Here is a 19,747-nt window from a genome sequence, read left to right as displayed (position 1 = left end):
GTGTTGTCTGCTTTGCTGATTGGACTTGACCTCACCTTCCCAGAGTTCATGAAGGCTGTGCAGCTGTCCCTGTGAAATGTGGGATGCTCTTGCAGGACCACTGGGGCTGGTGCTCTGGGGAGGTGAACACAGTGGTGACACTGATTTGCTTTGGTTTTATTTGGCACTTACCTAACTGTAGGCCTTTCCCCCAGCGTCAGTATTCAGTACCCTTTTTGTTTTTGTGATTTTGGGGGTTTATTTTTGTCAATGCGTCTTATATTACTGTCTTGGGAAGCAGGTCCACAGAGCTAAAGAAGGGTTCTGGACCACCCCAGCATGGTGCTTTCCTGTTGGGGAAATGTCCTAAAATCACTCAAAACCTGCAATGATCTATAGCTTTTAAAACTTAAGCACCATTTTTATCTTCCTAAAAGCTCTTGTAAATGAAAATCAGTTAGTACTAAGAACCCATGTGGAGCCGTCCAGGCTGAGGGAGGCCTGGTGCCCTGAGTGGGTGAGGCGGGGCTCCCTGAGGATAGGAGGTGTTTCTCCTGGCTGCAGGGACACAGGGGTCAACAGCTTGGGCCACAGCTTTTAAATGGGGGAGCTCCCTTCCCAAGGAACTGCCAGGTCCTTGTGTATCTGTCCTGTGAGCTCACTTTGCTCCCTGCATCATCTTTTGTGGGTCTGGATTGGGGTCTCACTCAGCACCCGGCCCTGGGATGACACTGCAAATGACTGCTCTCTGCTCTTGGCAGTTTTGGCCTCTGCAGAGCCCTTCTTTTGTAGCTCCACCCAGGCCCAGCACTCCACTACTCAGGAATCCTTCTGGAAGGCCAGCCTGGTCCTGTCCCTCAGCTCTGCCTCTTTGAGGGATTCCTGCCTCCGCCTTCCCCCTCTCTCTGGCCTCCAGGCCCTGGGGATGGAGCGCTGCTCACTGCCCTGGTGTTCCCTCACCACCGCCTCTGCCTGCTCATCTCCACCACCGCCAGAGTACCCAGCGCTTTGGGCCTGGAGGGCTCCCCCCTGCCCTTTTGGCCTGCCCAGAGTCTGTGGCTGAGTCTTCTCTCTCCCGGTGCCCAGTGCTCACCCAGCACCTCGCCTCTGGGCCTAGTCTTGGCACTGCCCCCCGGGCGGTGGGTTTCCTAGAAGCAAGGCCTCAGGAAGGGCTGCTGGGCTCCCCTCTGCAGGCGTTCAGTGCCTGGCACACCTTTTGTGGTGACCGGAGCAGAACAGACATTGGTGTTGTCCCTGTCACGTGTCCACCTGCTTTGAGGCCTCACGTTTCTGAGCGAGGGTGCGGAGCTCCAGCCCAGCTCGTCTGACACCCCTTGCTGCCCTGTAAGCTGATATCCTTGCTAAGTCTCGCTAAGCCCATCATGGGTTTCTTTCGTCCCTTGAACTTGATGCCTGCCAACAGGCTGAATTTAGTGGTTATTTATCTCAATCTACTATGGAGGTAGGATGTTTTATTTTCCTAATTTAAAATAAACGCATTTTCCCACATGTTGTGACCGAGTTTCCCAGAGAGATTCAGGGAGCGGGCGGGCTCTCCCTCAACGTGTTCCTGGGACCCGGGAAGCTCTAAGAGCAGGTCTTGCTCACTGCTGGGGTGGGTCCCGTTGCAGGCATGGGACTACTCCATGGCCGGGCAGCCCGAGGCTGAGGGACCTGGGGCCCACCTGGTTTTACGCTCCAGTCCTGTTTGCTGTGGCCCAACGGGGGAGGATGGAGTGTGGGGTGTTTATGGCAGACCTGGTGACAGGCTTCCGGGGTGGGCGGTGCCCTCCACATTCCCATGCCCAAGCTCCCCCGTGGCTCCCCTGGCATCATGGGCCACCCCTGGGTGGGAAGGAGGCCCGGAGAACTCCCAAGGCCACCTCTGCTCTTCCTCTGCCAGCCCCCTACTTCCTAGGGAGTGTGAGGAGGAGGGCGGGGGCAGATGCCATCATTCCTCACCCACCCACAGTAGAGATAACAGCAGCTCATGGTTTTAAGTGCTACTGAGCATGGGGCGCTTTACAAGGTATGCCTCTAACAGCCCTCTTATTATAATGACTGTCATTTCCTCAGATTCGGGGACATTCAGAAGCTTGTCTGAGGTCACTCAGCTGGGAAGGGGTGTAGTTGGGATTTGAAACCAGGCTGTCGGGTCCTTTATTCTTTCCCCTTCTGTGCCTGGGGCTGGGCAGGTGCTGAAGACCCCATCCTGGACTAGCCCAGGAGGCCAAGGGGGCTCACACTGAGAGGCCTAGGGGGCTCTGCCTTTGAGCGTTGCGGGCTGACCTGGATGAGCCCCTTGTCTCATGGCTTTCTTGAGATGCACGGGATTTTGTGCAGACAGGTCAGAGGGTAGGGCCTGCAAGGTGAGGAGGAGGAAGGAAAGGCTGCTTCTGACCTACAGCTGTGGGCACGCGCAGAGCCCAGGGCGCCTGTGCTGGGAAGCAGCTGGTTTGTGCGTATGACGTGGCACTGCAGGTGTGTGCCTGGGTGGGGGCTTGAGTCTGACCCGCAAGTGAGCTCAAGCCATTGTGCCCTGTTTGCCTGTTGGACCCCACTGGACCCTCAGGGCTGTGTGCTCAGAAAAGAGGCTGATACATCCCCATCAGAGAGGAAGCTACCACGAATGGTACCTCTAGAGGGGGACATGGGCCACAGGGACATGAGGGACCCTCTAACTAGCACTAGAGGCCCTCATAGGGCTTAGCATAACTCCTTGTAAGTTCTCAGGACGTGGTATCTGGAAAGATCTTGCTCATAAGTGCAATCGTAAGGTTGGTTCCATTTTCCTGGGCTATAAGTAACTTAGACGAAGTCCAGTATTAGCTTGTGTGCAACAGAAGTTTGTCACTGACTCTGGGATCTCTAGTTCCATCTGGGAATTCTAATTCCATTGATTGCTGAGAAGCGTGGGAAGTGTCCAGTCTGACGAAGTCTGGGTAGCAGAGGAGCAGAGTGATGGCCCCAGGGTGGCATTAGGAGGAGACGCAAACATTATGGCAGAGTGGGCAGCTGTCATTTGGATTTCCCTTGAACTGTTTCCTCACCAAGCTTGGCAAAACAAAGGAAACAGAACCAAAACCAAAACCAAAACAAAAGCAAAAACCCCAAGTCTTTAAATGAGGTCTGCACAGTCAGAACATTGCCCAGAGGAACGGTCACATGTTTCAGCCGATGGCAGTGGGAACTTTTAATGTGATTGTTGGTTGGTTTGATTTTTGATGGTCTGGAGCTTCTTATGTAGACTGGAATCATCATGCTGTTTTCAGATTTCACCCTGTCCTTAGTATTCATCAGTCCCTTGAGAAGTGGCAGGATGCTCTTGACCTGGGGGAGGGGAGGGTGGAGGGCAGGAAGGAGGGACAGGGCTGCCAGCCGGCACTGGCACCACTGCCCTCAGAGGGTGCTCGCATACAGCTTGGCTGCTGCCGCTCTGCTCTCCAGGCAGATCTTAGAAGTTGAAGGCTGTGTGTTCCGCTGGCACACAGGGGCGCCTTCAGTGCGGGTGGGATTGTTTGCTTCTGAAATGTAATAAACTTGAGATTCAGATTATTTTGGGCAGTGGAGTGGCTTTGGTGTTTCCTCTGAAGAAGAAAGACATCAAGAGCCCTCATTGATTTGTTTGGGACAGGAGAGAGGTTCTAGGAGCTGTTTAAAGGATGGAGTTGGGATAATTGAGTGATCAGATGCCAACTGGTCACTTTGGCCTTGGCGGTCTGACTGGATCCAGAAGGCCTGCAGTGAGTTCTTCCTGGTTCTGCCCCAAAGTTCTGTTCTCTTTCCCCAGGTTGATTTTATGGGCCATGAAGACCCCCACGTAACATCGTGCCTCCCTCTTGCCCCTACTGGCTCAATGGCCTTGACTTACTTGGAGTACAGGCCAGGCCCCAGGACGCGAGGCAGTGCCCGTCGGCTGCAGCCGCGCCTTTCTCGTGGACCACAGCCGAGGAGGAGGAGCACTCTGCTTGTGCCTGCGTGTGCCACCCATCCAAAATGCTAAATTGTTTTCTTCTTTTCCCTCATGAACTTCTATTTTTTCACTTTTATTTTATTTTCAAGACAGGATCTCACTCTGCCACCTAGGCTGGGTGCAGTGGCACAATCACAGCTCCCTGCAGCCTTGACCTCCTGGGCTCAAGAATGTTCCCACTTCAGCCTCCTGGTAGCAGGGACTACAGGTGTGCACCACCATGCCTGGCTAATTTTTGTCTTTTTTTTTTTTTTTTTTTTTTTTTGCCATGTTGTCCAGGCTGGTCTTGAACTCCTGAGCTCAAGTGATCTGCCTTCCTTGGCCTCCCGAAATGCTGGGTCTATCGATGAGAGCCATTGCACCTGGCCCCGCCTTGTACTTTAAAAAAAACCCACTAACTTCTATTCGAGAACAGAGCAGTCTCTGTACCAGAGGGACTCACTGATGAGGCCTCATGCCGGGGGCTAACCTCGGACAAAAACTCAGCAGGAGCAGAAGAGAGTCTCCTGCCAGGTGCTCCTGAAGGACGTGGTGGTCTCTTTACAGTTTGCCTGATTGTGGAGTATGATTGCAGGTGCTCCTGAAGGGCGTGGTGGTCTCTTTACAGTTTGCCTGATTGTGGAGTATGATTGCAGATGCTCCTGAAGGGCGTGGTGGTCTCTTTACAGTTTGCCTGATTGTGGAGTATGATTGTGTATGTGATGTCAATGAACATGCCAGAAAATAGCTTGTACCATTTTGAAGTATTTTGACTAATGCATTTTGTGAAAGTGTACCCATGTGTCTACTTAAAAGAAAATACTATTATTTAGGAAAAGTGTGAGTTTTCGTCATGCTTCACCTTTTAGCGGGGTGGAATATTACAAGATGCTGGGATGGAATGTTTCCCTGGGAATTCCTCAGCAGCTGTCAAGCACAGTGACGTCTTGGGGAAAGTGTGGCTCGGGGAGGACTTGAACTTCCTTAGAGCCGCTCCCCTTGGCTGCTGGGGACAGCCCAGGACAGGTTGACCTGGGGGTGGGCTGTGGTGAGGAGGTGAGGTATCAGTGTAGGAACCTGCTGTGACCTGCAGTTCCCAGAGGTGCCTCTGGTGCTTTGTGGGCATGGGGTGGGGGTTGGACAGTTGTTCTCCTTCCCAGGGCCTCCGTTGTGGTCAGGCTGAGCTTGGAAGCCGCTGTCATCAGGTGTAGCTGCCTGAATGGGAATGTGAGGACAGACAGGTGGGCTTGCAGACCCCCACGGGTCGTGTGGGCTTGGGGCAGGGCTTGTGTGTCTTGAGGGCAGGAGCGTGTGACGAAGCCTGCTTCTTTTTCTTGTGGTCACCACTGGCCTTTCCCACTTGAGGTCCCCGGGGCCTCTCTGTTCTCAAGGATCCTGTTCCCACTCAGGGTCTCCCAGGGGAGGCCTATGTAGACTTGAGTGTCCTGCCCTCTGTCCTTTAACTGGGCAGTGCTGTCCAAACCATCCTGCCGTCTGCTCAAACTGGTGGTCTCTGTGCGCCCTGGAACCCCAGGCTCTTTCCCTTGTCCGCTGGGCCTCCTGAGGCCTGTGGTCGTCCCACCCGTCTGATCCCAGCTGTAGACTCAGGGATCTTGTTCCCGGCACGGGTGCTGCTCCGCTTTCAGACAGCCAGTCCAGCTTCGGGGGATTCTCTGGGCTCTTCCTCACTGCAGCCCTTGGGGCCCGAACGGAGCTGGCTGGCGCCTGGCACTCAGCATGCATCATGTAGGATATGCGCTATCGCTGCAGGGGCGACTGAGGGTTGTTCTCACACATCCGATCCGTGGAGCCCAGCTCATCAAGTAGGCGAAAGCTTCTGTTGAATTAGGAACTCCCTTGGCCAAACCATAGCTCCCCTGCCTTGATTTGTTCGCGTCTGAGGTTCCCTGCGGGGGACTTGGTTGTAGCAGTGCTTTCCTGCCTTTGGGGACCCCCACAGCCTTGGGTCCCCACACAGGCCTACGGTCCCCCCCAATCCCTGGGTCCCCACACAGGCCAAGGGTCCCCCCACTGCCCCTGGGTCCCCACACAGGCCAAGGGTCCCCCCGCCGCCTCTGGGTCCCCACACAGGCCAAGGGTCCCCCCGCTGCCCCTGGGTCCCCACACAGGCCAAGGGTCCCCCCACAGCCACTGGGTCCCCATACAACTGAGGGTCCCCCCACAGCCACTGGGTCCCCACACAGGCCAAGGGTCCCCCTGCCACCCCTGGGTCCCCACGCAGGCCAAGGGTGGCCCCACAGCCCCAGGTCCCCACACAGGCCAAGGGTCCCCCTGCCGCCCCTGGGTCCCCACGCAGGCCAAGGGTGGCCCCATAGCCCTGTGTCCGCACACAGGCCAAGGGCCCCCCTGCTGCTCCAGGTCCTTATGCAGGCCAAGGGTGCCCCCACAGCCCCTGGGTCCCTACACAGGCCGAGGGTCCCCTGCACAGACCCTGGGTCCCAACACAGGCTGAGGGTTACCCCACAGCCCCTGGTTCCCCACACAGCCCGAGGGTTCCCCCGCAGCCCCTGGGTCCCCACACAGGCCAAGGGTCCCCCACAGTCCCTGGGTCCCCACAGAGGCCAAGGTTCCCCCCACAGCCCCTGGGTCTCCACACAGGCCAAGGGTCCCCCACATAGCCCCTGGTTCCCCACACAGGCCAAGGGTCCCCCCACAGCCCCTGAGTCTCCACACGGGCCAAGGGTCCCCCACACAGCCCCTGGTTCCCCACACAGGCCAAGGGTCCCCCCACAGCCCCTGAGTCTCCACACGGGCCAAGGGTCCCCCACACAGCCCCTGGTTCCCCACACAGGCCAAGGGTCCCCCCACAGCCCCTGGCTCCCCACACAGCTGAGGGTTCCCTGCATAGCCCTGGGTCCCCACACAGGCCCTGGTTCCCCACACAGTCCCTGGCTCCACATAGGTCGAGGGTCCCCCGCACAGCCCTGGTTCCCCACACAGCTGAGGATGCCCCACACAGCCTCTGGTTCCCCATGCAGGCCAAGGGTCCCCTGACTGACCAGCCCTACTTCCTGTGGGCCTCTCCCATCCCTCAGCAAGCTGGGGCCCGGGCAGCCTGGCTCTTGTGCTCTCTTGTGCTCTCTTGTTGCAGCCTTTGGCATCATCCCCAGAGAGAGATGCACAGGGCCTTCCTGCTCATGAGGGTGACTCTGAGCCAGGGCGGGAGGGGGTGGTGGGCTGGGCAGGGGTTATGTCCTTGTCCCACCTGGTAGAAGCTGGGGGATCTCAAACTAGTCCTCACCTTTGCTGGGCCTGACTTTGAGAGGATTGGGACCTTGCAGGTGAAGGGAGGGGACTTTATAAACTGTCAGGTGGGTGCGAGAGTCAGTCGCAATGTTTTCTGTCATTCCATAAATGGAATTCTATATAATTCTATAATTTAATAATTGCAGCAATTGTAATTGATGTGGCTGCTCTGCACAGTCCCCCAGAACCATCTGCACCTGCCGCCGTTGACGCGCAGCCCTGGGCACCAGCTGCATTGTTGGGGGGGCAGCTTCAGGAAGTCCCCCGATGGATGATGGTGGAGGAGGGGCCCTGGTACTCCAGGGCTGCTTGGGCTCTGCCTTTCCCGGCCATTCCTTTGTCCACGGCTGACCGTGGCCGATCGTGGCCCCTCTTGGTGTCCTGGCCTCTCCTGTCCCCAGCCCACATTCTGTGCCCTTGGCTCTGCCCAAGGTCCTGGTGTGGCAGGGCCAGGCTCTGCTCCGATGGGCTTAGTCTTTGTTCCTGTGTGGCGGTGACTGGGGATGTGGCTGGGGTTGGCCTCTGGACTCCCCAGTGCTGATGTGGGAGAGCTGAATGGTGGCTGAGAGCTGTCTGTGCCCTGGATGCCCAGGCTCTGGGCTCTGGATGAGCTGTCCTGATCAGGAGGCACCGCCTGCTGCCCGCCAGCCTTGTGGGGTGCATGTATCTAACCCCATGCCTTATATATGGGTGCCTGGTGCTCTGCAGCTGGCGCTGAGTTGGGAGGCCAGTTCTCAGGGTTGGGACCACACAGGAATTGGCAGCTGCTCTGTCCTCAAGGAGGTCCCGTTGGTGGGAGTTTGCAGCACAGAAAGAAGGTCAGAATGACGGCACTGGGTCCTTCTGCTGGAGCCAGGCAGGACAGGATCCCACCTTCCCCACCGGAGAGCTGGGAAGGCAGGGCCGCCCTGGTCCCAGGCGGCCAGTCACCGGGCAGATCCAAGCCTGGTTCCCAACTCCACTCTGGCTGCTGGGGCAGCCATGGGCCACAGTGGCTGCTGTGACAGGTGGGAGTGGGACCTTCAAGAATCTGCCCTGTGAGAAGCAGCTCACGACGCGGGTACATTTGGCTGGAGTGGAGACAGGAAAATGCATCCACATCATGATCCACTAGAGGGTCCGGTTCTTAGGGCCCCACCAGCTACAGCTAATGTGATGGGTAAGTACATCCCATGCGATATTTGGGAGGTACTTATCCTAAACATTACTTGTTGATCTAGTTAGATCACCACCAGGTACACAGTAGGCCCTTGTTCAAAGTGAGCTCACCATCCTCCTGATCCAGACCTCATCCTGACAACCCAGAATGCTTTGGGTTCTAGAGTGTGCCAGAGGGCTCTAGAAGGTTCTAGAAGTTTCCCGAGGACCCAGCTCTGCACAGAGAATGAATTGGGGCTTCTCTGAGCACTGACCTTTGCCTGTGACTGCAGGCCTGACTGTGGGTAGAGCAGCTCAGATCCGAATGTGGAAATCATGCCTCAGTCACCTGGCAGCTAATTTGGCGCCTGTGGAGTTGCTGGCCTTTGTTCAGTCTCCTCTTCCCAACTGGAGCAGAAGGAGCTTGTGAGGGAATGGGCTGGAAATTGGAGGGAAATGAAGGGGAGTGAACTTAGAAACTCCCAGCCCCACTGCTAAGCGTGCCACTTAATAGTATGCAAATGAGCTAATAGTCAAACAATTACCCAGAGTGACTCATTTACATGGGCCTTGAGATGAGGAAGCAGGAGGAGGATCTGGGGGAGCCACCCAGGAAGGAGCACCTGCAGGTCACTGTGTGCGGCAAGGGGCCTTAGTTAGAGCCACTGGTGTTTATTGGGCACCTACTATGTACAAGGGACAGATGACACCTGACCCCAAGTTGCTACTGAAGATGGAGCCCAGGATCTTCTCAGTACCCACTGGACCTACAGTGAATGTGGACAGGGTGGGGGGCCTCGCTGTGAGCGTCCAGGGCAGAGTGACGTCTCTGCCTGGAAGTGGGAAGGGTCTCTGGGGTCTTCAAGGGTGGAGGAAGGGGCATGTCTTCAGGCAGTGGATCAGGGACTAAGAGGAGGCTGAAGAGGGGGGATATTAATACTAGGCCCTGAGGTGCCACGTTCAGTCAGGGTTAAGGTTGCGTGGCAAAATATAAGATGCTCAGTTAAATATGAATTTTGGAGAAACAGGGACATTGCTTCTCCGAAATTCACATTTAACTGAGTGCCCTGTATTTTCATAAGTCTGGCAAGCCCAGCCTGGACAGGGCGCAGGAGCAGAGGGCCTTGGTCTGTGTCCTGGGTGGTTCTCACTGGGACCGTGAAGCTACTGGAGGGGGAGTTGATAGAGAGTGGGGCTGAGCAGGGAGGAGGGGAGAGGCAGGTGCTGGCGCCCAGCGTGGCCAGGCTGAAGCCCAGTGTTTGGCACTGGGGGTGGTACTGGGAGGAGGTAGGTTGGGGGTGCGTGGCCTGCCCTGCGGGGCCTCACTCACTCTGGGTGGGCTCTGATGCTGCTGTAGAGCACAGAGGAGACCCACTGGGGTCTGGTTGATGGAAGGAATAGAGGACATCGAGTGAAGGTTGGTATGGGGCCTTAGGAAACATTCAGCCACGCTTGCGCCCCTCACATGGGCACCCGCCTGCAGAGGCTGCTGGGTTGGGAGCAGGATTCCCTTCCAGCTCAGGGGGCCACTTGAGCCTCAGCGGCTTCTGAGGGCTTCAAGATCCTTTTTCCTTCTTTTGTGTTTGAAGGAATCACTTTAGCTCTAATCGAATGCCACATATACTGCTGTGCAGGCTGGTTTCAGCCCTTGAAATCTTTCGAAACACGCACTGCCAGTCTGAGTTTTCAACAAATGTTCCTACTCGGCACTGGTCCTCCCCATACTCGGGGCGTCCCAGCTCGTCTGGTGCCAAATTAGCTCCCCGTACCCCTTGCCAGGCATAATTCGCAGCAGTTATTATTCAAAGCCTGTTTTTCAAGAGGCCGCATCCCCTGCGGTTTGCTGTTTGTGGATCTACTTGGTGCCCGTGTGTGTGCGTGTGGGTGCACGTGTGTACGTGTGTGCTCCGAAGCGGCTGCAGAGAGGCAGATACGATCACTGTGGCGGAATCAGGACTGACCCTCCTCCACATCCATGAATCAGGCTGATTCCAAGTGAATGAGATTTTAATCACCTGTCACTGCCGCCCGCACTTTCTCTATATTTATGATAATTTTTGGGTCTTTTTATTGAAATCAGTGTTGACTGAATCAAGTAATCCTGATTAGCAATCTCACTGTACCCAGTCAAGAGTGAAATGCATCCCAGCCCCGCTGCTACACTGAGCATTCTGAAATTGAAAAAAAAAAAAAAAAAAAAAAAAGAAAGGGAAAAAAAGAAATGGATGAAGTTTGTTTGCCTTGGTTATAGGTGAAGGCTGGGTTGTTTGAGGATGACGGCTGGTTTTAATTGTTCCGAAGCTCGTCCTCCTGCCTGGTCACATCCCGGCTCTGTCAGCGAGTTGTGCACCTTCTGTAACTTCGTGGTGTCGAACAAATGACGGTTTCCCTTATCATAGTTTGTTTCTGTGGTTTGAAATGCAAAACATGCAGGAAAAAAATTGTGGGGCAAGAAGTGTTTTTCTGGGGGTGGCGTCACGGGCACGTGGAGCTGTACCATGTCCCCACTGCCCTGCTCACCGTCCTGCTTGCTGTCTGTCCTGCCCTCGGAAATGGGGACATATTGATCTTTTAGGCAATGGGAATCAACTGTGAAGGTGACAAATAAATATAAGCTTTGAGAGCACTCCTTTCACCTTTCTGAGAGGGAGCCATCGATCACAGAGTGGCACTCTCAGATCGGCGGCCGCTCTGACATAGGCAGGGGCACCCTTTTTCACATGCCAGCCAAGTGGCCCTTGTCGCCTTGTTGCAGGGGTGAGGCTGGCTGCCAGGGATTGCCTCCCAGACTACGGAGCTTGAGGAATGAATGCCCAAGTGTGAGAAGTGGGTTATCCACGAAGGCTTCTGTCTTAGCATTTTGTCCGTTACAGTTATGAAAGCAACAATAATGCCTTCTTCCCAAGAGGTTGCTTAGAAAGTCAAATGACTGCCCGGTGTGGAGGGGGTGCTCCTACCCTGGCCATGTGTGTAACTGCCTGCCACAGTGGCCAGCTTCGTTCTTCATTGCCCTCACCTCTGCCCCTCTGGGAGAGATAAGGAGAGAGGGAAGCAAACTTCTTTCTTCTTCCTCTGGCTGGCCTAGCTGTCCAGGGTGGCTGGACATAGCCTGTGGCCACAGAGAAGCACTGGGTCTTGGCTTGGTCACCTCTGAAAACATGTGCACATCTTGGGACAGGAGTATGTATGGAGACATTTGGGTGCCAGGACCCCAGGGCACTCCAGATATCCAACTAGGCCCTGTAGGGTCCCTCCTGCCTGGTCTACTGGGTTGGGAAGAATAGGACACAGGGCCGCTCGGGAGCTTGAGGTCAGCAGGCCTTGCTTCATGATAGCAACAGTTTGCATTGAAATAACCAGTGGGCTCAAATTGGTTCTGTTACCAAGACTGATAGAGAAAGAATGAGAAGACCTCCTTTTATAAAATTCAGAGCATACTTCTGATTGTTGGCCTGTGTCAGGCATCAGGGCAGACATCAAGAGCAAGATAGAATCAGACTGTGGCCTTGCCCTCAGGGCGCTCACAGTCTCGGCCCCAGACAGGGAAGTCAGCTGTTGGGGCTACTTGCTCTATGTCATTTAGGGGCCTAGTTCTCAGAGGTGACCTGAGTGAATTCATCACTTCCAGGGCATATTGTGTGTAATTCTGGGGTCCACTTTGGCCATCAGGATCCTCAGCGTGCTTGGCAGAGTCTTGTTGCCACACTCGGGCTGTCTTCTTGATCTTGAGGGGATGGCACCAAGATGCACTTGGATCCCAGAAAAATGTTAGGTCCCTTAAAGGGCTGTGTCTACAATGCTCTTACAGCAAAAAGTATCCCCAAGACATTGGGTTCTTAGTTGCTTTTCTGCTTCTCTTTAAATGCCATTCTGTCCAGGGCAAAGAAAACACAAACCCATAGGTATTAGAGTTTTCCAGAAAGACAGAACCAATAGGAGATATAGAGATAGATATCAACAGATACAGATATAGATATATCAACAGATACAGATATAGATATGTTAATATAGAGATAGATATAGACAGATTTAGATTGATGAGAGGAGTATTTGTTAAAAGGGGGATTTGTTAAGGGAATTGGCTCACATGATCATGAGACTGAGAAGTCCCATGACAGATTGCCTGCAAGCTGGAGACCCTGGGATCCTGGTATCATGGCTCAGGCCAAGTCTGAAGGCCTCAGAACTGGAGAAGTTGATGGCGTAATTCTGAATCTGAAGCTGAAGGCCTGAGCACCTGCGGGGATGCTGGTGTGAATCTCGGAGTCCAAAGGCCTGAAGCCTGAAGTTCTGATGTCCAGGGACAGGGGAGGAAGAGTCCCAGCTCCAGCAGACAGATGGAGACACTCACCTTTCCTCTGTTTTTGTTCTCTCCAGGCCCCGAACCAATGATGGCGCCCACCCACATTGAGGGTGGACCTTCCCTACCCAGTGTGCTCAGACTCACACCCCAAGCTCCTCTGGAAATACCCTCACAGACACACCCAGAAGTGATGTTTGACCAGTTCTCTAAGTATTCCTTAATCCAGTCACGTTGACACCTTAAACAAACACCACACCATAGTTCTGTGGTCTCTAATTTCTGTGGCGACTTAGTAACTCTTAGAGTTGGGTGCAGAACAATCACTTGTGTGTGCATTTTGAGGATGCCACCTTGATGGCACCATGATGCTCTGTGGCCCTCTCTCGTGGACAAAGCATGGTGCTCCACATCTGACCCGGGGACCTTCTTGGACTGGGTCTAGGGTCTGCCCATCCGACCCATTACTGATTTGAATGTCCTTGCTCCAAATTCTGTTTCCATCTTAATGTCTATTAGTTGTGTATCACCCAGGCTTTCCAAGGCATTATTAAGAAGGCCATCCTCCTGGCTGGGCGCAGTGGCTCACGTCTGTAATCCTAGCACTTTGGGAGGCTGAGGTGGGCAGATTGCTTGAGCTCAGGAGTTTGAAACCAACCTGGGCAACATGGTGAAACCCTGTCTCTATAAAAATTACAAAAATTACCTGGATGTGGGTGACAGGCACCTATAGTTCCAGCTACTTGGGAGGCTGAGGTTGGAGAGTGGCTTGAGCCCAGGAGGTACAGGTTACAGCGAACTGAAATCACACCACTGTACTCCAGCCTGGGTGACAAAGCCAGACCCTCTCTCAAAAATAAAATAAAATAAATAAATAAATAAAGAAGACCATCCTCCTACAAATGTTGAAATAGCATTGGATATGTCCAGATGACTTCCCACTCTGCTGGCTGAGTTTATGCTAAGTCGAGTCCTTTCAAGGAATGAAACTCCATCATTCTGAAATGTCTGAGCACAGCCCAAGGGGCTCCTTGTTGGCAGCCTCGTGGAGATCACCTGCAAGGACTCCCCACACTCCAGACCACTCTGGCCCTTTTACTAATATTGTCACAAATGTGACAAAATCTAACTGCTAATGGATTATCAAATGAATGAAAGACATGGAAGAGTTCACCGAACAGACCGGCATGGCTGTGTCAGTTCTTCTGATAGCACACCACAGGATTTGCCAGTGGAAACAGTGATTACTGCAGTGCTCGTCTCAATGGTCAGCCGTAAACTGACTCTCAGAACAGAAAACATGCAATGGCCTGGCCTTCTCTGACCTAGTGGAGTAAGCGAAGATGGGCGTCCCAGGAAGCAATTGCCAGAGTGTCCTGTGGGACGTTTCTGGTAGCAGACGGTGGGGGCCTTACTGTGCACACGGAATCCACATTCCCTGTCTAGGAATATCTCCTAAGCACCTAGAAATGCAGATAATTTAGGAATGAAGACTCCATTGTGTTGTTTTCACAATAAAAATTAGGAAGCTTTCTGCCCCACAGCAGGGAACCGTGAAATAAATAGTGGAGGGCCCCCGTACTAGAATCCTGGAGAAGGCAGATTAGTGCATACATTGGAAACATTCTTACCACATAAAATTAGGCAAACATGATATAAAGATGTGTGTATGGGGTGATCCCAGTTTTGTTTAAATATGCAGAAATGGGATTGTGAGGAGATAATCAGACTAATAATTGTGGGTAGCTCTGGCTGGTGAGTTTATAAGTAATTTTTATATTCTTCGTATACTTTTAGGTATTTTCAAAAAGTTTCTACAATGGGCATCAGTTATTTTTATGGTCGTAAACGTGCTCTTAAAGCTTACAGTGCTTCACGCGTCTGTCAGTTTCTGCCTAAGTCGTTCGTGCATGAGGCTGACCGAACTGTTCTTTCCTGGGCTGGACGCCACGAGTTTGCCGGGCAAGTGGCATTGCTCGGAATAGTAACGGTCTCTGTTAGATCTCATTTCTGCCACTCTTCTTCCCATTTCTGGTAGCAAACAGTGGGGGCCTGGAGAAGCCAGCAGCAGTCCTGGGCTGGGAATCTCAAGCTGTCTACCGAGCACTTGACAACATGCAGATGGTGGGGTGGAAATAGAGTTTGCCTGTGGAGACTGTGCCTCCCCATCCCTACGTCCTAACTGAGCAGGGTGGAGGAGGGGAGCATTGCGCACAGACGCGGGATGGCCGGGACAGCTGCTGACGTAGCAGACTCTCCTCAAATAACTGAGCAGGGAGGAGCACTAACCCAGTGGATAAGAGGCCGGACTGTCCTCAGGGGACATCTCAGGGCAGGTAGACTCAAAGGGCAGAGGGAAGGCCGAAAGGTAGAAGACAAAGATGAAGAAATACAAGATCCTCACATTCCAGAGGCATGGGTTCATCCAGAGGTGTGGGTTCAGGGTGGGAGACGTCAGCATAGGAGGCGTGGCTGCCCAAGACGTCAGCATAGGAGGCGTGGCTGCCCGAGACGTCAGCATAGGAGGCGTGGCTGCCCAAGAAGGGGTGAGTTCCCCATCGTTGCCAGGGTGTGTTTGCAGGCGGAGCAGCCACCTGCAGGTGCTGTTGGAGTCTCTCCGGTGGGGCCATGTGTTGGCTTAGTAGATGGAACCGCATGTCCTGGGCCCCAAGGCTTCCTGTGCCTTTCATAAAGGGAGATTATGGTTGAATTGATTAAAATTGCATGAAGATGGTATATGGATCTTGTTGCTCTCTGAGAGTATTTATGGGAAATTAAGAACTTTTATTTATTTAATTGAATTTAGAAATATGTTGCATCTGCTTTTCACTTAAAAATATGTGAAGCCAGAATGGCCATCATGGGGACCAAGCCCACGTCACACTGGTGCTGTTTCCTCCTGGCGATGTGCTGGTTTGTGCAGCTGAGAACAGAATGGGAACGGGCATTTTTGTTTGTCCCCATTGCCCGGGAGCCTGGTTGGTTGTGTCGCTTCTCAGGCAATAAGCATCTGAATCGACTGGCAGTGGCTCTTCGGCTTTTAGGTTTGCTAAAAACAAAACAAGCCAAAAAAGATGTGTCTGGCTTCCTCTTGTCACCAATGGCACTGCCCACGGGGGCAGCGGTTCCTGGGGCCGTGGTGGAGGATGCCCACCCCAAGAAGCCCTTAACGGGCACCTCCCCCACCTCGCAGCCTGTCCCCCTGGAGCAGGCTCTGGAGCCCCCTTTCAGGGAACGCTGAGCACACCCTGCGGCCTCCATGGGGGGTGGGCAGTGCTGGCTGTGGCTCCTGCCTGGTTCCACACTCTGACATGCAGGGCCTTGGCTGTGTGTCCTCCAGTGAGGCGCACCCCCTCCAGCCGAGGGGCATCCTCATTTCCTGGAGCACCCCGTTTCCATTCTCCCATGTTTGCTCTGCAGTCTCCTCAGGGAAGGTGTTTGTTTTTCCTTTGTTTATTCCATGCCTGTTTTGGGTAGTGAGTGAGCCTGTTCCAGCTGCCCTTGAAGGTGCCAGTCGGTGCTCCTGTCTGCCCAGGCCCCTCCCTGGCCACTTGGCCACAGGTTGTCTCCACCCCTTGAGCCCTGAGGTGTTTCCCTGTGGAGCTTTGGGGTGACACGAGGTTTCATTGCTTTGGGCTGAGTGGTCTGTGCACCACAGATTGTCCTAAGAGTTTCAGCCCAGGGTCTGTGATGCCAACTCCATCTGCCCAAATCCCAGCCATGCCTTGAAGCCTCCTCTGTCCTCCCTGCACCCCCCACCCTCACGCCAGCCAGGCTCTGTGCATCACTCTCTAGGCCTTGCACAGTCCCTCTGCAGGGTGTCAGGGCGTGGAACTCCCTTCCCCACTGGAGTCCATGCTCTTGCGGGCTGGTGCCAAGGTGTGCGTTCCTCCATTCTTGTCCTGCCTGGCACAGGACTGGCACCCGTCAGATGCTCTCGGCATTCATTATGAGTGAATGATTGAATGGCTGCGACACAGCACCTTGGGAAGCAGTGAAGGTGTCTTCATAAGGAACTGAAATCCTTCTCGGTTAAAAACAGTGCAGTTCTGCCAGTTGCATCCCCGTCCTCGGATGTCTCCCCGCGTTTTAGTGTGACACTTTGCCCACTTTGTGTTTCTTGGTCAAAATGCTCGAAAAGTATCAGGGCGATTAACACACAAATTCCAGTTTAGGAATTCCAGATCTTCACTGGCCGCCAGGGGCAGTGAGGCACAAGCTGCTTTCCTGACTGTCCCGGATTCTTCATGGTGGACTTTTGAGAATCCCCGTGCACTAGAGCAGCAGAAGGAGCTACAAGGTGCGTGGGCTTTGTATTGGATGTTTGCCTCCTGGAAACATCAGTTCAGCGTGATTGGAACGTGGTTTTTGTTTCTTTTTTTTTTTCCAATTTTCTTACTGTGGTAAATATATATAACATAAAATTTGCATCGTTGTAACCAGTTTCAAGTGTACACTTTAGTGCATTAAGTACATTCAGAATGTTGTGTAAACATCACACCATTACTTTCTTTCTTTTGTTTTTTTTGAGACAGAGGCTTGCTCTGCCTCCCAGGCTGGAGTGCAGTGGCACGATCTTGGCTCACTGCAACCTCTGCCTTCTGGATCCAAGAGATTCTCCTGCCTCAGCCTCCCAAGTAGCTGGGATTACAGGCGCACGCCACCACGCCCTGCTAACTTTTCGTATTTTTAGTAGAAACGGGGTCTCACCATGTTGGCCCAGCCTGGTCTTGAATTCCTGAATGGTCTGTGTACTGCAGATTGTCCTAAGAGTTTCAGCCCGGGGTCTGTGGTGCCAGCTCCACCTGCCCAAATCCCAGCCACGCCTTGAAGCCCCCACCCCATCCTCCTTGCACCTCCCACCCTCACACCAGCCAGGCTGTGTGTCATTCTCAGGTAGTCTACCCGCCTCAGCCTCCCAAAGTGCTGGGATTACAGGCGTGAGTCGCTGCACCTGGCCCATTACTTTTAAAGGCAAAAACTGCAATTACTTTTGCACCAGCTGTACACACACACACACACACACACACACACACACCACATTTTGCTTATCCATTCACCCATTGATGGACACTTGAGTAGCTTCCACATGTTAGCAGCTGTGAATAATGCCGCTGTGAACATGAATGTGCAAATACTGTGCAGGCCGGGTGCCGTAGCTCATGCCTGTCATCTCGGCACTTCGGGAGGTAGGAGGATCACTTGAGCCGAGGAGTTTGAGACCAGCCTGGGCAACATAGTGAGACTTCCGTCTTTACAAAAAACTTTTTAAAATTAGCCAGGCATGGTGGCACATGCCTGTGGTCACAGTTACTCAAGAGGCTGAGGCAGGAGGATTGCTTGAGGCCAAGCAGTCGAGGCTGCAGTGAGCCATGATCATGCTACTGCACTCCAGCTTAGGCAACAGAGCAGAACCTATGTCTCAAGAAAAAGGAAAGAAACACAGATACCTCTAAAAAACCCAGCTTGCAATTCTCTTGTGTATACACGGAGATGTGGGATTGCTGAATCATAGGGTAGTTCTATTTTTATTTATTTCAGGAGCTGCCATACTATTTTCCACAGGGCCTGCACTGTTTCTCATCCCCACCCACAGTGCTCAAGGGTTCCAGTTTTTCCATCCTCACCAGCACCTATTTTCTGTTCAGTTGTTGTTGTTGTTGTTGTTGTTGTTGTTGTTTGAGATAGAGTCTTGCTCTGTAGCCCAGGCTGGAGAGAAGTGGCTCGATCTTGGCTCACTGCAACCTCCACCTCCGGGTTCCAGTGATTCTCCTGCCTCAGCCTCCCGAATAGCTGGGATTACAGGCACGTGCCATCATGCCTGGCTAGTTTTTGTATTTTTAGCAGAGATGGGGTTTCACCATGTTGGCCAGGCTGTTTTCGAACTCTTGACCTCAGGTGATCCACCTGCCTTGGCCTCCCAAAGTGCTGAGATTACAGGCATGAGCCTCTGCGCCTGGCCTATTTTCTGTTTTTTTTTTTTTGATAGCAGCCATCCTAATGGGTGAGGAGCTGTATCTCAGTGTGGTTTGGATTTGCATTTCCCTAATGCTGAGTGGGGCTAAGCATCTTTCCATGTGCTTGCTGGTCATTTGTATGTCTTCTTTGGGCAAATGCCTATTCCAGGTCCTGTGTCCATTTTGGAATCATTTTGGATGGTGTTGAGTTTTAGGAGTTCTCTCTATATTCTGGATAGTAAAATCACTTATGGATACTTGGTTTGCAAGTATTTTATTCCATTCTGTGACTTGCCATTTTATTTGGTTGATAGAATCTTTTGATGTACAAAACTTTTGAATTTTCATGAAGTCCAAATCGTCTATTTTTTTTTTTTTCTTTTGCTCATTGTGTCTTTGGTGCTGTAGCCAAGAAATCAAATCCAGTGTTGTGACATTTTGCCCTCTGTTTTCTTTTAAGAGTTTTATAGTTTTGTTCTTTTAGGTCTTTGATCCATTTTGAGTTTATTTTTACATATGTTGTTATATATGTGTAAGGGTCCAATTTTACTCTTTTGCATGTGGGAGTCCAGCTTTCCCAGCACCATTTATTGAAAAGACCACCCTCTCCCTGTTCAATGGCCTTAGCACTTTTGTTGAAATCTCTTCACCATATGTGTGAGGGTTTACTCCTGGGCTCTCCGTTCTGTCCCACTGGTCTGCACGTCTGTTTTTATGCCGGCACCACACTGTTTTGGTTACTGTAGCTTTGTCATAAGGTTTGAAATCAGGCAGTGTGAGTTCCAGCTTTGTTCTTCTTTTTAAGATTGTGCTGAGGCTGGAGTATGTTTTACTGAGTGTCGGCATCATCCCCACCTACAGTAATTAGGCCTGAGGAGGGCATCACACTGTTTCTATTGGAAAATGATCCTGCCGTTGAGTAGCTTCTGTCACCGAGTGCTTCATGAAGTCACTATGGAAGGCACATGGCTTGTGGACTATGACCTGCTGCTGTGGTCCAAAATAATAACAATAATAATACATGATTGTTGCTGCTGTTAGCAACAGGATGTTCTTACACCATTCCTCCAGTTTGGCCCAAGAGTGGAGATACTCAGGTTCTCCCTCACCCAGCCCATTCTATAGAGAAAGAAGCTGAGACCCAGAGAGGGGCAG

General features: G+C 52.7%; 2 protein-coding genes across 13 annotated transcripts in view; one reads left to right on the top strand and one right to left on the bottom strand.

Moving 5' to 3' along the window:
• Positions 1-6,867, bottom strand: part of GLRX3 (glutaredoxin 3) — a 240,940-nt gene extending 234,073 nt beyond the window's left edge. Inside the window, exon 1 of the mRNA XM_050804465.1 lies at positions 6,864-6,867. The gene's annotated coding sequence lies outside the window, so the exon portion shown is untranslated. The remainder of the gene's footprint in view (positions 1-6,863) is intronic.
• The window catches only part of EBF3 (EBF transcription factor 3), a 129,071-nt gene that overhangs the window by 21,732 nt on the left and 87,592 nt on the right, over positions 1-19,747 (top strand). The gene's annotated exons all lie outside the window — the stretch shown is intronic.

Source organism: Macaca thibetana, chromosome 9 (assembly GCF_024542745.1).
Source record: "Macaca thibetana thibetana isolate TM-01 chromosome 9, ASM2454274v1, whole genome shotgun sequence".
In the NCBI taxonomy this organism is placed as follows: Eukaryota; Metazoa; Chordata; class Mammalia; order Primates; family Cercopithecidae; genus Macaca; species Macaca thibetana.
Note: the sequence above shows the minus strand (reverse complement) of the source record. Positions and strands in the feature narration are given on the sequence as shown.